Source organism: Macrobrachium nipponense, chromosome 41 (assembly GCF_015104395.2).
Source record: "Macrobrachium nipponense isolate FS-2020 chromosome 41, ASM1510439v2, whole genome shotgun sequence".
NCBI classification, from domain to species: Eukaryota; Metazoa; Arthropoda; class Malacostraca; order Decapoda; family Palaemonidae; genus Macrobrachium; species Macrobrachium nipponense.
This window is the reverse complement of record NC_061102.1, coordinates 25,131,556-25,146,661: the sequence shown is the minus strand read 5'-3', so window position 1 is coordinate 25,146,661 and position 15,106 is coordinate 25,131,556. Positions and strand designations below refer to the sequence as shown.

The following is a 15,106-nucleotide window of genomic DNA, read 5'->3' as shown; positions in this document are numbered from 1 at the left end:
GAAACTCGTTAATTAACAGATAGTATATTTATTATTATTATTATTATTATTATTATATTATTATTATTATTATTATTATTATTATTATTATTATTATTCAGAAGACGAACCTTATTCATATGGAACAACCCCACAGGATCCATTGACTTGAAATTCAAGTTTTCAAAGAATATGCGTTCATTAGAAGGAACGAATAAATTATATGTGGAACGCATCTCATTAAATTTGAACCATGACTTCGATAACCTCTCGTCACAAACTAGTGAGAGAAAGCCCTCCCTAACCGGCACCCCCCCCCCCCCACATAAACCCCGCCTCCTCTTTTGGAACGCTTGGTGACATTTGCTTATTGACACTCGGGGGATACGACACGTACACAGTGACATCTGTTAAACGAGGAGGCCGCTCACGCCATGACACAAACTTGACCGCGAGGATTATGAGCTGGTCTATAGCTCTCACTTTCTTTTCGAAAGTTCTTCCTCTTCTTCTTCTTCATGAATTTTATGGCATCATCCTTCGAACTTCTATTTTGCTTGATTAAAAGTAACAACCTTTGAAACTCGAGTTGCAAAACACTTTGTTTCGTATTACCTTGTGGTTTTGAAAGAGGAAACGCTTTCTTACTGTTATGCAAATACTTGTAAGAAGTTCATCATTTTGCTTGTATTGCCGGCTTTTGTTCGCAACGAGACTTAGAAGTGAATGATATAATGGTCCTTTGTTTTAATCCAGGAAATAAAATCCTGGAGGTTTCCTAGAAACGGGGCGTGTTCTCCTCCTGTCGTTTGTCACTTGTTTCTTGTGATTCACATCTGAATCTATGCACTAGAAATAACAAAAGAAACCAATGTTCAAAGAATCAATAGTTATTCGTCGTTTGTTTTGAAATAACTAGGGGGACAAGGACTATTTGCAGCAGCAAGCAGAAGAAGGGATTATAGTTTTACGCTTAACCGGAAAGTTCGTGAGACAACTCACGTAGCATTTTGCTCTGGGCAATTTGTGTTTGTCCTTGAATGTAATTATAAATGTTTTTGGTAAACTTTGCCCAAGGGATAATAACTTAGTTTGACTGACGTACTTAGCAACACTTAATCATCAAGTATACCTGAGCACACATTATCAACTTTGCGTCTGGGCGCGTGACAACTCGTGCGCGTCTGCAATTTTCTGCGCTCATGTACGCTCACGAGTGATGAAGGTAAACCTTTTCTCGTGAGAGAACCGAACGTGTGTTAAGCTGAATTAGTCAGACCGTGATCGTAGATGACTGAATGGGATTATTGTTGGTTATGGAGCGGGGGGGGGGGGGGGGGGTGGGGGGGGGGGGGGGGGGGGGTGTTGTTAGAACGGCGGTGGAGGGGGAGGATTGGTGGCGGGTGGGAGGTGGAAGACAGTGTAAAGGCCTCAGACGTCGAACTCCGCTGTTCAAGGCTTTCACATTTCTTCTTGCTCTTTTTCCTTCGTCTTCTTCCTCGTCATCTGTTTCCCTTGCCTTCGATTTCGTATCTTTCCTAGGTTTCTTTGTTCTTATAGACGTCCTGAGGTGAATTTGCTGTTGGTATACTTTCTGTTTCCATGGGTTCTGTTTTAACAAAGTGCCTCTTTAGGCTGATGTAATTTGAAATTTTCTAACAGTGTTTCTAAGGGCTGGCAAGGGAAGTATTTTATTGCTCTCAGTTTAAAGCCATTTGCACAAGAAAAGTCGTAGATGAATAAATCCAGACGTACATTAATGTAAGAATAACGATTTCAAAGACACGGCGTTCAGCCAAAGACAAGTTTCCCTTTGTGACAATGGAAACTTGAGGTCGATTAGAATTTGGACGCTCACTGAAGCATGACCAGGACTGGATATTGGCCTTGGCTGCCTTCTTATAGTTTTTATTGATTTATTTTTTATTTTCCCTCTTGTCTATCTGGAAGCGACCAATCCCCTTAACCTCCATTCTCGCAAATCATATGCTACTGGGCATCTGTATATCTGTTACTTGCTTGTTCCTTGTTAATTTATTTGATTTATGGCTCACTCCGTCAAATTAGACGCACTCTGCAGAGCCAATCCTCAAAAATCCTGTTTTGCTGTTGTAGCAGTCAGTGGAGATAAACATTTTCATCTCCTTTTGGAAGGAACACAAACATTTTCACCGGTTGATTTAATCATTCAAAGATGGATCAGTGTCTAGTTTCACTCCCAAATATTTTTCCGAGTTCGAAACCTATGTTGCCTCATTCCTGTTTCTGCTCCTGGATTTAAGTGTTCTCAATATGTCCCTTGCTTGTTTCATTCAAGACTCTTTAAAAAAATTAATTTCATATCGTGTTCTACATTTTACTTTTATTGCCATTTTGATTGAAGATAGGTTTGTAATCTCATTATTTTAAACTCTCTCTCTCTCTCTCTCTCTCTCTCTCTCTCTCTCTCTCTCTCTCTCTCTCTCTCTCTGTGGGCAGTTTTCTTCTGTCAAAGAAAAGTACTTTGACTGTACCTAATTACAGACGTTACATTCTTTACTACGACGAAATTCAAGTGACCGCAGGAGGAAATATGCGGTAAGAGTTGTCTCCCTCAGGTGTCTGACCCGTAGATGAATTAGACAGGTTTTACGGAGACAAATAAAAAAAAACACCCTCTCTTATTTCTTTTCTAGCAAACACGTAGACGTCTGTCGAGTGCATTGTATGGGAGCACACATCCTGAATCAGTACCGTGTTTGTTGAGAGTGCTGGTGTTATAACACAGTGTCACTCAGAGCGAGGCCGGCGGCGTGAGTCATCCCAAGGAAAGGAAACGACTGTCGTTTGTTCTTCCTTGTGTCCGTGAGCAACACCTGTAGAATCCTGGACGAAGGAGGATAAGTAAACCCTTCTTAGAGAGGCTTCTTTTCGATAGGAAAACGACCGTTCATGCAAAACGAGAAACCAGATGCTCTCTCTCTCTCTCTCTCTCTCTCTCTCTCTCTCTCTCTCTCTCTCTCTCTCCTAGACGAGGGTGCACTTTCTCCAACCCGTTTCCTCGAGTCAACTTCAATAATGTCAAATACCCTTCTGCTTTTGGCATTCACATTCGAATGAATGATCCCGTCGTCGGGTTTCTTTGCTTCGGGTCATCGGAAAATCGCAAGAAAGCAACACCTCATAAAATCTGCGCACACCCAGAACCTCTGAAGAGGCTAGACCGATATTCTTTATGGCACTGGAGTATTCATCACCATCATCTGACCCTTTATTCCGTTCCCCTGAGTTTCGGATTTCCAATCTCGTCCTTGAACCTTGTCCTGTTGGTGTTTACGTACACAAACAGATTTATTTTTCTCTGTTCCCGCGTAGACAGATATAGACTATTGAGAGGTCCCGAGAGTGCGTGATAACCTTGAACTCTTTCATTCCGTGAGTCTGCCAGACGAAATGTTTCGCATTCAGTGACTCCTTTTGTTAACAAGTGCATACGTGTTTTCGATTTGTCAAGTGTTGCTGGCTTTGACGTACTAATACATGTTTCCAACCATACACCTGACAATTAATTGAGAATAAAAGACTGGTCAAGAAAAATTTTTTTATTACAAGCTTCAAAGCTTCAAGAAAAGTGGCAGCGAAGCAGTGGGGGAATCTTAATACTTACATGGATAATTTCCGATATCAAGCAGACAAACACTTTTGACCCTTTGAACTAGCTGATTAAGCCCAAAAACAGTATCAGCGCCTGCATTTCTATAATGAAAACAGCAATATATATATATATATATATATATATATATATATATATATATATATATATATATATATATATATATATATAGATATATAGATATATATATATATATATATATATATATATATATATATATATATATATATATATATATATATATATATCATGCCACGCCCCCCTTGTCCCTACGTGCGGGCGCCCATGCAGAGAAGGCCGCGCCACACGTCATATTTCCCAGCCTCTTAGAAGACCATCCTCTCTGCAATTTGCATCTGTATAGCTCTTGTGCAGTGGAAGGATAATGAGAAGAGAAAAAAGTATATCGGTCTAAATGCGGTTCAACGCTGAAGTTCATTGGCTCGGTGGAATAAAGGCAGAATCCATCTTCCTTTATTTCCTATTGTAGCACTGTACTATTTTTCCACTACAAATGGCTAAGTATTGCCAGAGGCGGATTTAAGGGGTCCCCTACCTAAACACAGCCCTCCTCCCCTTGCAGGTGAATAATAGAACATTGTTTCCTTCCTATAAATAATTATTGAAAGCAAAAATTTGCTTATTTTAGCAACAACAACAAAGACAATAACAACAACAACAACCCTACTAATTTGTGTTTGTGCATACATATGTAAATATTAATATATATGTACAGTATGTGTGTACGTGTTACATATATGATAATCCTTAGTGGCTCCCCAATGAAGATTTCTAGATCCGCCATTGGGTATTGCAAATTAGTTCGCAAATGAACATAGTCGATAGTATTAATGGGCTGCGCAGTTGGATCCATCGTAACCCGATTATTTTTATTATAAATATTCGATTGTTTTAGAGAATGTGAGGCCAAATGTCTCGACCCCCGGGAGCCCTATGTGCATATCTCTGGCGAGGTCAAGGCTAAACGTAAGAATACCTGACCTGGCTCAGGTGTTATTGATCAACGAGGAAGATCCACTGGCGTAATCCCGGACTGTAACCTAGTACCGGGACCTTGCCTGGAATTGCGGGACGCCATGTCCTAAAAATTAACCATAGAATCTTTTTGAAAGTAATCTTATCATTTTCCCCACGCCCATATTACCCAATTTATCAGAAGTGACCAATTTTAACTGAAAAAAATACCGTGGCTGGTGTAATACATTTCGGAAATTTGAGGATTCTATTAATTATCTGATTCGTTTCTGCTAAAATTGGAGCTTACTAGTATATCTGATTTTATAGTTTATCTAGTTCTCCGAGGAGGTTTTTTTCTCTCTCTTCAATTCAAATGTTGACTTCCTCTCAACGCAGACTGGTGAGCGTCATATCTTTTATAAACATTAGACTTTCTTACTTCTTCCTTTAGGAGATTGCAATAATTCAATTGTTAATTTATTTCTTTTATTTTAATCATTATAACAATTAACTGCGTAGTAGGGGAAGAAGTTGGTGCCGTCAGTGCACCTCACTCAGTGCACTGTAGGCATTACTTTATGTTCTTTGCAGCGTCCCTTCGGCCCCGAGCTGCAAGCCCTTTTATTCCTTGTACTGTACTTCCTTTCATAATCTCTGTCTTTCATCTTACTTTCCACCCTCTCCTAACAGTTGATTCATAGCGCAACTGCGAGATCTTCCTACCGTTACTCCTTTCAAACGTTTTTACTAAGAATTTCCCTTTAGCGGTGAATGACCCATAGTTTCCAGCGCTTGGTCTCTGACCAAATTTCGTATTCCATTCCATTCCATTATACCAATCAAATCGATCGCTTGCTCACGAGTTGCCGTCCTCTGAAATTTCAAATTTCATAAAATTTCAAAACAAAAAAAAATTCATGAAGAGTATTTCCACCGTTCAGACGCGAAATTTAACAAGCACCAAAATATACAGGGTAATGTTTCGTGTATCGTAGATGGCTTTTAAATGAAAAAAAAAAAAAAGTCTTTAGAGAAAATCTGTACTCTGAGCCTCACATCGGCTGGATAATGTCATACTCCTATCCGCAAGAAAATGGTAATTTTGTTTATTGTTATTAAATGCGTTTCAGCTACACACACACACACACACACACACACACACACACACAGAACCTCGTGTGTTTGTTCAGCACTTTCATATCACACAAGGTGCTTCACTGAATACGGTATTACAAGCGAGCGTAGTACACGCAGCGTCTCTTTACTCAGCAAACAATGCATTTTTGTGCTCTTTAATCGTGAGAGGGAAGGAGACTCGAGAGAGGAAGGCGCATTTTTACTTTATTTTCTTTTTCCGCGCGTTTGAGAAAGTTATTGCAACAGACAGGTCATACTTGAAAGCGGGACCTGCCCTGCAGCCAGTCCATATTAGGGTTTTTGTGTAACGCCACACCGACCAACACTATCGAGGTGTGATAGTTACTTTTAATGTGACGCTTTATCTGATAAGGGTTGACACCCACCTCACCTGATAATTAGAGACGACTATATTTGGGCGGTTTCCCGTGTCACTTGAAGGTGGAATTCGGTCGATTTTATTATCCAGCGATTGGCGTTATCGTCAAGCAAATGAGTCTACTTTTCTCTCTGTTATCTGTGAAACTAACGACTACTGTATAAGGTTTTTTACACGCTTCTCTTAGTTCTTTTTTTTTACGAATATTTATTATTATTAACCGTCACTTGACACTCGAGGTTTAAGAATATATATATATATATATATATATATATATATATATATATATATATATATATATATATATATACGTATATATATACGTATATGACTGGTAAAAATATTATAACAGAATTCCATCTAATAAAAGGAGCCCATAAAAACGCCAAAATATATAAAGTAAGTTCTATATTTCAGAGACTGATGTCTCTCTTTAGGTAGAGAGAGGCAACAGTCTCTGAAATATGTATTTAATTTTTACGAATTCTCAAGTTGACTCAATTTCTTGACAGTTAACAAGTTTCCTCATTGCATTTGTTACGTTGTTGCAATGGATTTATAGTGAGCTTCAAACTCTGATTATATGACTGAACATCCTACGACTGAGGGAGCTCGCCAAATTCGGTTTCCCTAACCAATGCCGGCACTGAAAGGCCCATGGCCGTGTAAAATCAAAACCTGATTCATTCTGTTTCATACGACTATACCAAGTCCATTAAATAAGTAGAAGAGAAACAATACAACGAGAAAATTCAATTGCGATTGCCTTGTGAGAACCAAGCAGAAATAATCGGAGTACTCATCCGTCATAACTCTTTTTGAATAGTTTGAATGGAATCCGCCATCTTGTAGCGGATACCATTAAGAGAATCTGTTGGAGAAACTAAGAGCCCCGAAGCATAAATTGGAAATGGAGACGCGATTTCGTGACATTACAGCTCTGTGGGAGTGACGCCAGTTTAAGTAGACATCAATCAATCCAGTCAGCGATGAGGGAATTGCGGGCATATATGAGCAGCAATTGAAGAGCACATTTCCTTCACAGAGTGAAGGCGTGAAGGGCAGAGGGTTTCCTTCACTCGAAAATCGATGGCAGAAGCTGGAGGCTTCATAATGAAAGTTTCCTTGTGAAAGAGTGAAATGAGCAGATATGTAGACTCCGTAATCATAGAGCTTTGTGTATTTCGCTTCATATTCCGGTTATACTAGAGGAGACGATCTCCATAGAACTCTCCACAAATTCTATTGAATATATGTTCTTCCAATTCTATCCTCTGGAGGAAGGTATTGACGTCAGTGCACCTCACACGCTGCGCTGTAGCATACTTAAGGTTCTTTTGCAGCGTCACTTCGGCCCCTATAGTCTGCAACCCCTTTCATTCCATGTACTGTACCTCCGGACATATTCTCTTTCTTCCATCTTACTCTCCAACCTCTCCTAACAATTGATTCTTAGTGCAACTGCGAGGTTTTCCTCCTGTTACACCTTTCAAACCTTTTACTGTCAATTTCCATTTCAGCGCTGAATGACCTCATAGGTCCCAGCGCTTGGCATTTGCCCTCAATTCTATATTCTGTTCTATTCTTCCAGTTCTATCTAAAGAAAATACAAAACTACATAATTTCAAAGTAGTTACTTTTTAATCTTTTCCCAAAGAAAGTGAGTCACAAGATAAAACTGTTACAATGATAAGTATAATCATCAGGTCTGATAAGGGTTTTGAACGAAAGCTAGGCCTTAGTACATCACTTATCATCGAATCTCTTTTTTGCAAGCGTTGTGTTTGAGACTTAACAATAATAAGCCAAGGTTTATAGGTGGATATGTTTTTTTTCTTTACTTTTTCGTCTATATGATATTATGTGCTGATGTAATTTGTACTTGATGTTTGTATTTTTTTGTCATTATGGGCCTTGTACTTACAGAAAAAAGAAGAGATAGCTATCTACTCTGTATTTTTTTGTATTGTATCTTTTTTGGGACAAGTTTGTACTTATATTTTGTATATCTTGTCAATAAAAATAACTAACTAAGGCGGAAAGATGATTTGTTATCGGTTTCATCACATTTTCTAATCAGGAATGATGTCATGTGACTGTGGGCGTTTCTTCAAAAGAAGGACGAATATTCGGGTCTTGCATCATCATATTCTTTCAGTGTTTACTGCCTGCTCCTGCTCCTGCTGCTGCTCCTCCTCCTCCTCCTCCTCCTCCTCCTCCTCCTCCTCCTCCTTCTTCTTCTTCTTCTTCTTCCTGATTACCATTTAGACATTTCACTCACGCACTTCGATTAACAAACAATAAACAAAAGTCATAACTTGAACCTCTCTGTCTATTTGCCGTTTTGTATATGACTTGTTACAGACTTGTCAAGTTCTGATGAGATTCTTCGCACCTTCGTTTATTATAATGTAAATAATGATGCTATATTATGATGAGGAAACCTATGCAGTTGAAGGCTCCTATTTCCTTATTTCCCTAGCATCTAAGAGCATGGGTCATAGTTGACTAAATCTGGTAATCAGATCAAGCAAGACAGTCGTACTCAGTGAAATGGCTACCGAAGATACAGCGTCCTCGTCCAGACCAGGATTGTGAATGCTATTTATTCTTTCAATCATTGTTTTTAATTAACCAGTTCGAAGACAACTGTGACTTGAGATCGAAGACACGCTAACAACTATGCAAGGGCGCTGGAATTAAGATGGGAAGATGATTATGTTCAATGTAGTGGTCACATTCGCCGTTTCAAAAAATACATATTTCATATACCTTTACGTCACACGTTCCGATACCGAGGTTATTGAAAGATAAGGTCGTCAGTCCTTCGACTGCATTGGAAACAAAACACTACACTGATAAGACCTAAATGCTATGAAGGCCAGGTCGCCATCTGCCATTCGATCAAGGGGGCGGAGTGGTGGGTCGGAATTTTGTGTGAAATTGACCGCCCACTCGTGGATCACGATGCGTCATTGTTGTTTATTTCCATTTTCCGTTCGTGGGGTCTGATAATCGCCGTGCAGTTCATTGTCTCTATCATCGAAACGAATTGCAAATGGCGTGTTCCTTATGCAGCATTGGTTTTATTCAAAACCAAAATTGCTTTCAAGCTTCACCACATAAATAGCTATTTCATAACAATCACATGATGTACACATTCCATTCCTTTTCCAAGCTCTCAGTTCTTTTCTATCAGTCCTTCTGTCACCTGTCTTACTTTCTGGTATATAAAGAATTTGAAAATAAAAATTAGGGAATAGTAACAATTAATGTCTTCTGCCTAAACTAAAATAAAATAGCCACCATTGTAGGCCTAAAAAAAAAGATATAGCCTTATATGATTTGATATCACGGTTTGGTTCCTGTGATGGGCATTATAAGTGTACAGACACACACACACACACACACACACACACACACACACACACATATATATATAGATATATATATATCTATATATTATATATAGTATATAGAGATAAATATATTTATTATAGATAGACTGATAGATATGTAGCTAAGTATGCATTGCTATGAGCAGATAACAAATGAAGAATTCCTGAGCATGTAAATTTTGTCATCGAATCAATTTTATTATTATTATTATTATTATTATTATTATTATTCCCTACTCCATGAACTACTCGCATACCAAGGCGTGGTGTGCTTGGCACAACATCTTATAAGGGGACGTATGACCGCTGCACATGCTATCACTCGAGTGTCATGGCCCACGTGTGTTCGTATATTTATCTCTGGAGACCTATCAGGTGACTCCCCTGACTGATGCGAAGTGACCCTGGCAACAGAAGAAGAAGAGTACGAAAGCCTAGCATCGCTGGGATTCCTCCCTCATACCTGTCACGCTTCTGTCAACAGGACGCTGGCCCCGACTCCGTCGCTGGCGTAATGGAGATGGAATCTCCTCCAATCCAGGGTTGCTGAACCCGAGACCTCCTCCCTGCCTCCCTCTGTCACCACCGACACGTCGCTCTTAACAATATCCTCGTCTATGTCACAGGTCGAGGAGAGAGCGTCATCTTCTTCGTTTTCTTCTTCTTCTTCTTCTTCTTTATTTTAGTAGGAGATCTGGCTTCATTTACTGTAGTCAATGTACTCCCCTGCAAAATTACACCAGAAATACAAAGATTAGTCATGCTATTTTTTACTTGTGGAGGAATATTAGATTGTTAATATCGTATATGTTAATTCTTCTTCTTCGACGTTGTTTATCCGTTGAAGTCTCGTCGTCACTGGGATGATGACACTTGTCAGTGGATGTCATTAATGAGAGCAAGGTACACGTCTTGAAATAAGCGGAAGTAAAAAAAAGCTAATGATCTGTTTATATTATAATCTGACGTCATTTTAACTTAGTCAGTTATTTGTCAAATGTCAAGGTTAAATGGACAGACGAGGAAGAGACTAGAGAGGGCATCAGTAAAAAAAAAGTTAAATTAAACTGAGTAATTCATATTTAAGACAATGAAAGGATAAGAAATGACCAGGAAACGTACGAAAATCGTTACCAACGTTGCGTAATGTTACTATTCCCTCAGAGATCATCAGCGACAAAGGCATTTCTGCCGTCTCTTTCTGTTGGAGTTCAGGTCATGGCAACACTGCAAATCTGCAATAGTGCTAAAGATAGCTATCTAGCAAGAGTTTACCTAGGTCAGTCTTCCAATCCCTATCTGACGGCGACTAATATAAAACAAGGCAAGAACTATACAGGTCTAAGCGTTGGTCCTTTTAAATGGCTGTGGTCACCACCAATAGGTGTGGTCTTGAGAAAAAAATGGATCTCTTCAAAATCAGCATAATTTCAGATAGTGCTCTCATTGGTATTGTCGGTTAAGCGTTTAGTGTAGGGCAGCGCCGCAGCAGCGCAACATTATGTTACTTACCCATCTAGAATCAAATATATTGGATATAAATATTCTAGGTATATATATATTTTTTATATATTAGGGTGTGTAATAAATCCCTAAAAGATACATAATGTTCCTCATGAACAAGTTTACTCCAAGTTAGTCACAACATTCAGATTATAGATTCATCAGAAAAACGTAAAAACCATTATTTTCATAAGTATTTACTTACAAGTAAACACACCAAGTTACAAGTACTCGAAGTTGATCGCATGATCAAGTTGTCTGTCAAAGTTGAAGTTGACCAAAAGGCTTTCAGTTGAAAATACCTTCGCATCCTTCTCTCTAAGTAACAGATCTGGTGTATTAGATGGAAAAGTTGGATGCCCTCATCATCAATATCATCATCGCCTCCGGCGGCGTGTAAAACCCCAGTATTCTTGTTTCTCTCGCGTTTTACCTTCCATGAATCTCCACTCATCCACAGCCCTCTGTCCTCAGGCGCCAGCTGACGCATCAGTAATATTCTTTACATGTGCAAAATTCCTTGTTTAACAATTCTCACTCTGTCCAGTCATCTGACTCCATTGTTCTTCAAGCATTATTCTTTCACGGGCTTACTGGAGTATGCTAAGTGCTGGAACCCACCCTACCCCGCCTCCAACCAGGGTGGATAAACAGGTTTGCAGGAGGAGGGTGGATGTCTCCCCTATCCACCCGTTACCATACCTTCCCCACCCCAATGTGGGGTGGACAAACAGGTTTGCAGAGGGTGATTTGTTTGTTTGTATGGTGTTTTCTCGTTGCATGGAACCAGCGGTTATACAGCAACGGGACCAACGGCTTTACGTGACTTCCGAACCACGTCGAGAGTGAACTTCTATCACCAGAAATACACATCTCTCATTCCTCAATGGAATGGCCGAGAATCGAACTCGCGACCACCGAGGTGAGCCGCCAACATCATACCAACCACGCCACTGAGGCGCTTGCAGAGGGTGAGTGGCTGTGTCATGTCTCCTCTATTGTCACCCAGGGAGGCAGAACAAGATCAAATCCGCTCAGATTTTATTATTGTTACAAGATTCTTTAACATTAATGTTACTCACATTGACTCTCCACTTTCTCCATTTGCAAATACTTCGAAGCTCTCTCACTGATCTCTGCAGCTTCTTTTCACTATCCTGAATTATTATTCCACACTCCATTTTCTTATTCAGCAATTTTTCAATACGTAACAACCTCGCTGACTTCTCGCATCACTCCATCATAGACATATTACACAGCTATGAAGACATTCCACGCTTATTTCAGCCCCCTCTTTGACACCAAACCAGTCACTCTCTGGTCTAAATAATGTACCACATATTTTATTTTCAACATTAGGGCTAGTTATATATATATATAGTTTGATATATATGTATATATATACATACACACACACACACACACACACACACACATATATATATATATATATATATATATATATGTGTGTGTGTGTGTGTATGTATATACACACACACACACACACACACATATATATATATATATATATATATATATATATATGTGTGTGTGTGTGTGTGTGTGTGTGTGTATGTGTGTGTGTGTGTAGTCCCTCTAACTACGATGGTGATAAGTTACAATGACCCATCATTACTCGAAAATATCTTAACCGCATCGCCATCGTAACTTTGAAATATCGCAGCTCGAAACATCATAACTCAAGGACTACCTATACACACAGACATTATATATATATATATATATATATATATATATATATATATATATTATATATATATATATATACTATATATATATATATATATATATATATATATATATAGATATATATATATATATATATATATATATAAGGTTTTTCAATTTCACGTTCGTCAATTTCTGGTGAAAAGTACACAGACTTCCTTCTTCCAAAATTCAGTAAATGGAAGACGGAAATCTGCGTATTTTTTCACCTGAAATTGACGAACGAGAATCGGGGGAAAAAAAAAAAAACTTTGTTGGTATGAAGTTACCTGCAAGAAACTTATTGATGCTACTAAAGCAATTGCTTTTAACGAAAACTGCATAAGAGGAAAACTATGCCATATATAATTATATATATATATATAATATCTATATATATAATATATAATATATATATATATATCATATATATATTTATGCCCCGTTTAACCGTGCTGCGAGTTCCTAATTGGAAAACAAGAAAGACAAACAAACTAAACTGCTGAAACACTTGCTATGGGGCGGATGGAAGCGGTTTCAGTTAAACATGCAGGTGAGTAGAGCAAGTGTTCTGGTGTTGTTGTTGTGGAACAGTTGTGACGGACGAATGAAAGAATATTGGAAGAAGCTGTTTCTATAAAGACGTGATGTGGAAAGAGTGCATCATACATGGCGTGGAAAGCGCCATGTTCTCTTTTGTTCTATACGCAATGTATGTAAATGTATATGTGCGTGTGTGTGTGCATAATTCATTCACAAATTTCATTAATCGAATTTACACGGGTTCCCCTGTTGTCACAATGCACTTGGTAAAGAGGTAAGCAAAAGAGATAATTCGTCTTTAAAACAACCTTTTTCTATATATATATATATATATATAATATATATATATATATATATATATATATATATATATATATATATATATATATATATATATATATATATATATATATAATGTATATGTACGTACTATTGAAAGATATATGTAAGTATATATAATTAACAAAATGTTCCCGCACTTCCTGGCTTATTCTTTTTTTACATAAAACCTTGTGAAGTTATAGGAAGCAGTATATTTAGTTTGATTTTTTCTGAGTGAACGGGCAAATCTCATATGCGTAACCACGAATAATTGTATTGCCCCGTACTCAGCTTTGCATCGCACTGGCACCAGAAAATTGCTCGAAGATTGTACCAGCTTAATAAACAAATATTTAGGGTAACTAAAAAAATATTGGAATTAACATACTAGGCACAGTTACTAAAGGAATGCTTCACTCGCCAGATCCTTTAAAGACATGTAGTGTCATTCAATCGTTGGACTAGCCAGTAACATTCTCTGAATCTCGTTTGTTTGTGAGCGTGAGACATTTTTCGAAAAAAAAAAAATCAAACGTGGATCTTTTGACAAGTTTCTGCGTGTTCCTTTTCTGAACACAGTATCTGGACGCTCTCGTAAACTATAGGTCTACTACAGGAATTTAATTCAAATTATCAAGGGAAGATAGATTCTTGGGAATGTCTCCAGAGACATTGTTTTCTTCTTAATGTTGTTTGCATGCCATTAATATTGTCGCCGTTTTTTTTCCACGGGTGGCCGTACAAGTACGTCTAAGTGCGATATATGAAAGCAGGAAGACAAAAAAAGAAAGAAAGAAATGACAAGTAACAGACAAGGGGACAAAATTAATGTGGTTGGTTATCTCTACAATGTATCAGTTGTGTCGATGTCGTAATAAATGAAAGGGCCATAAAATGTGAAGACCACGGAAGTTTCACAACTTCCCTTGTCAGTCTCCCGCACAAACTAACCCAATACACGATACAACGACTATATAATAATTAAAATACAATATCGTCGAGGTATTAGGGGATCCGGGTAGGGAAGCCACTTGGGCACGTCTCCCCCGCTCGCCCCTACGAGGAAAAATAATGACAAAGTAATAATATTGAAGATTTAGATAATAGTAACATAAATGAGAAATATAAAAATGAAGAAAATATAAAAAAATATATAATAGAAATAATATATACGTGTGTTGTGTCCGTACGTAATATGAAAATTGGTAGCCCCCATGAAAATTTTTCTGGTTCTACGAGTGCGTCGAGGGTTCGAAAAGAAGAAAACATCAAAGAGCTTGTGACTAGATTCGAGGAATGCAAGAGAGGTAATGACGGCAAATTCCATTTCTAGGTGTACCTGCCAAGCGGATAGAGAGAGACAAATATGAATACAAAAGTATGCATCAAAAAGACTAGTGTGACTGTTTAAACAGCTGCAGTAAATGTTGAAAGACTATCTCACATTCCTCCAGTTGGCAGACCATGGCATCCATGGGAACTCCGACT

General features: G+C 38.3%; 1 protein-coding gene across 2 annotated transcripts in view; it reads left to right on the top strand.

The window, feature by feature from the left end:
* LOC135212616 (adenosine 3'-phospho 5'-phosphosulfate transporter 1-like) overlaps positions 1 to 15,106 on the top strand; it is a 212,434-nt gene that overhangs the window by 59,700 nt on the left and 137,628 nt on the right. The window lies entirely within an intron of this gene.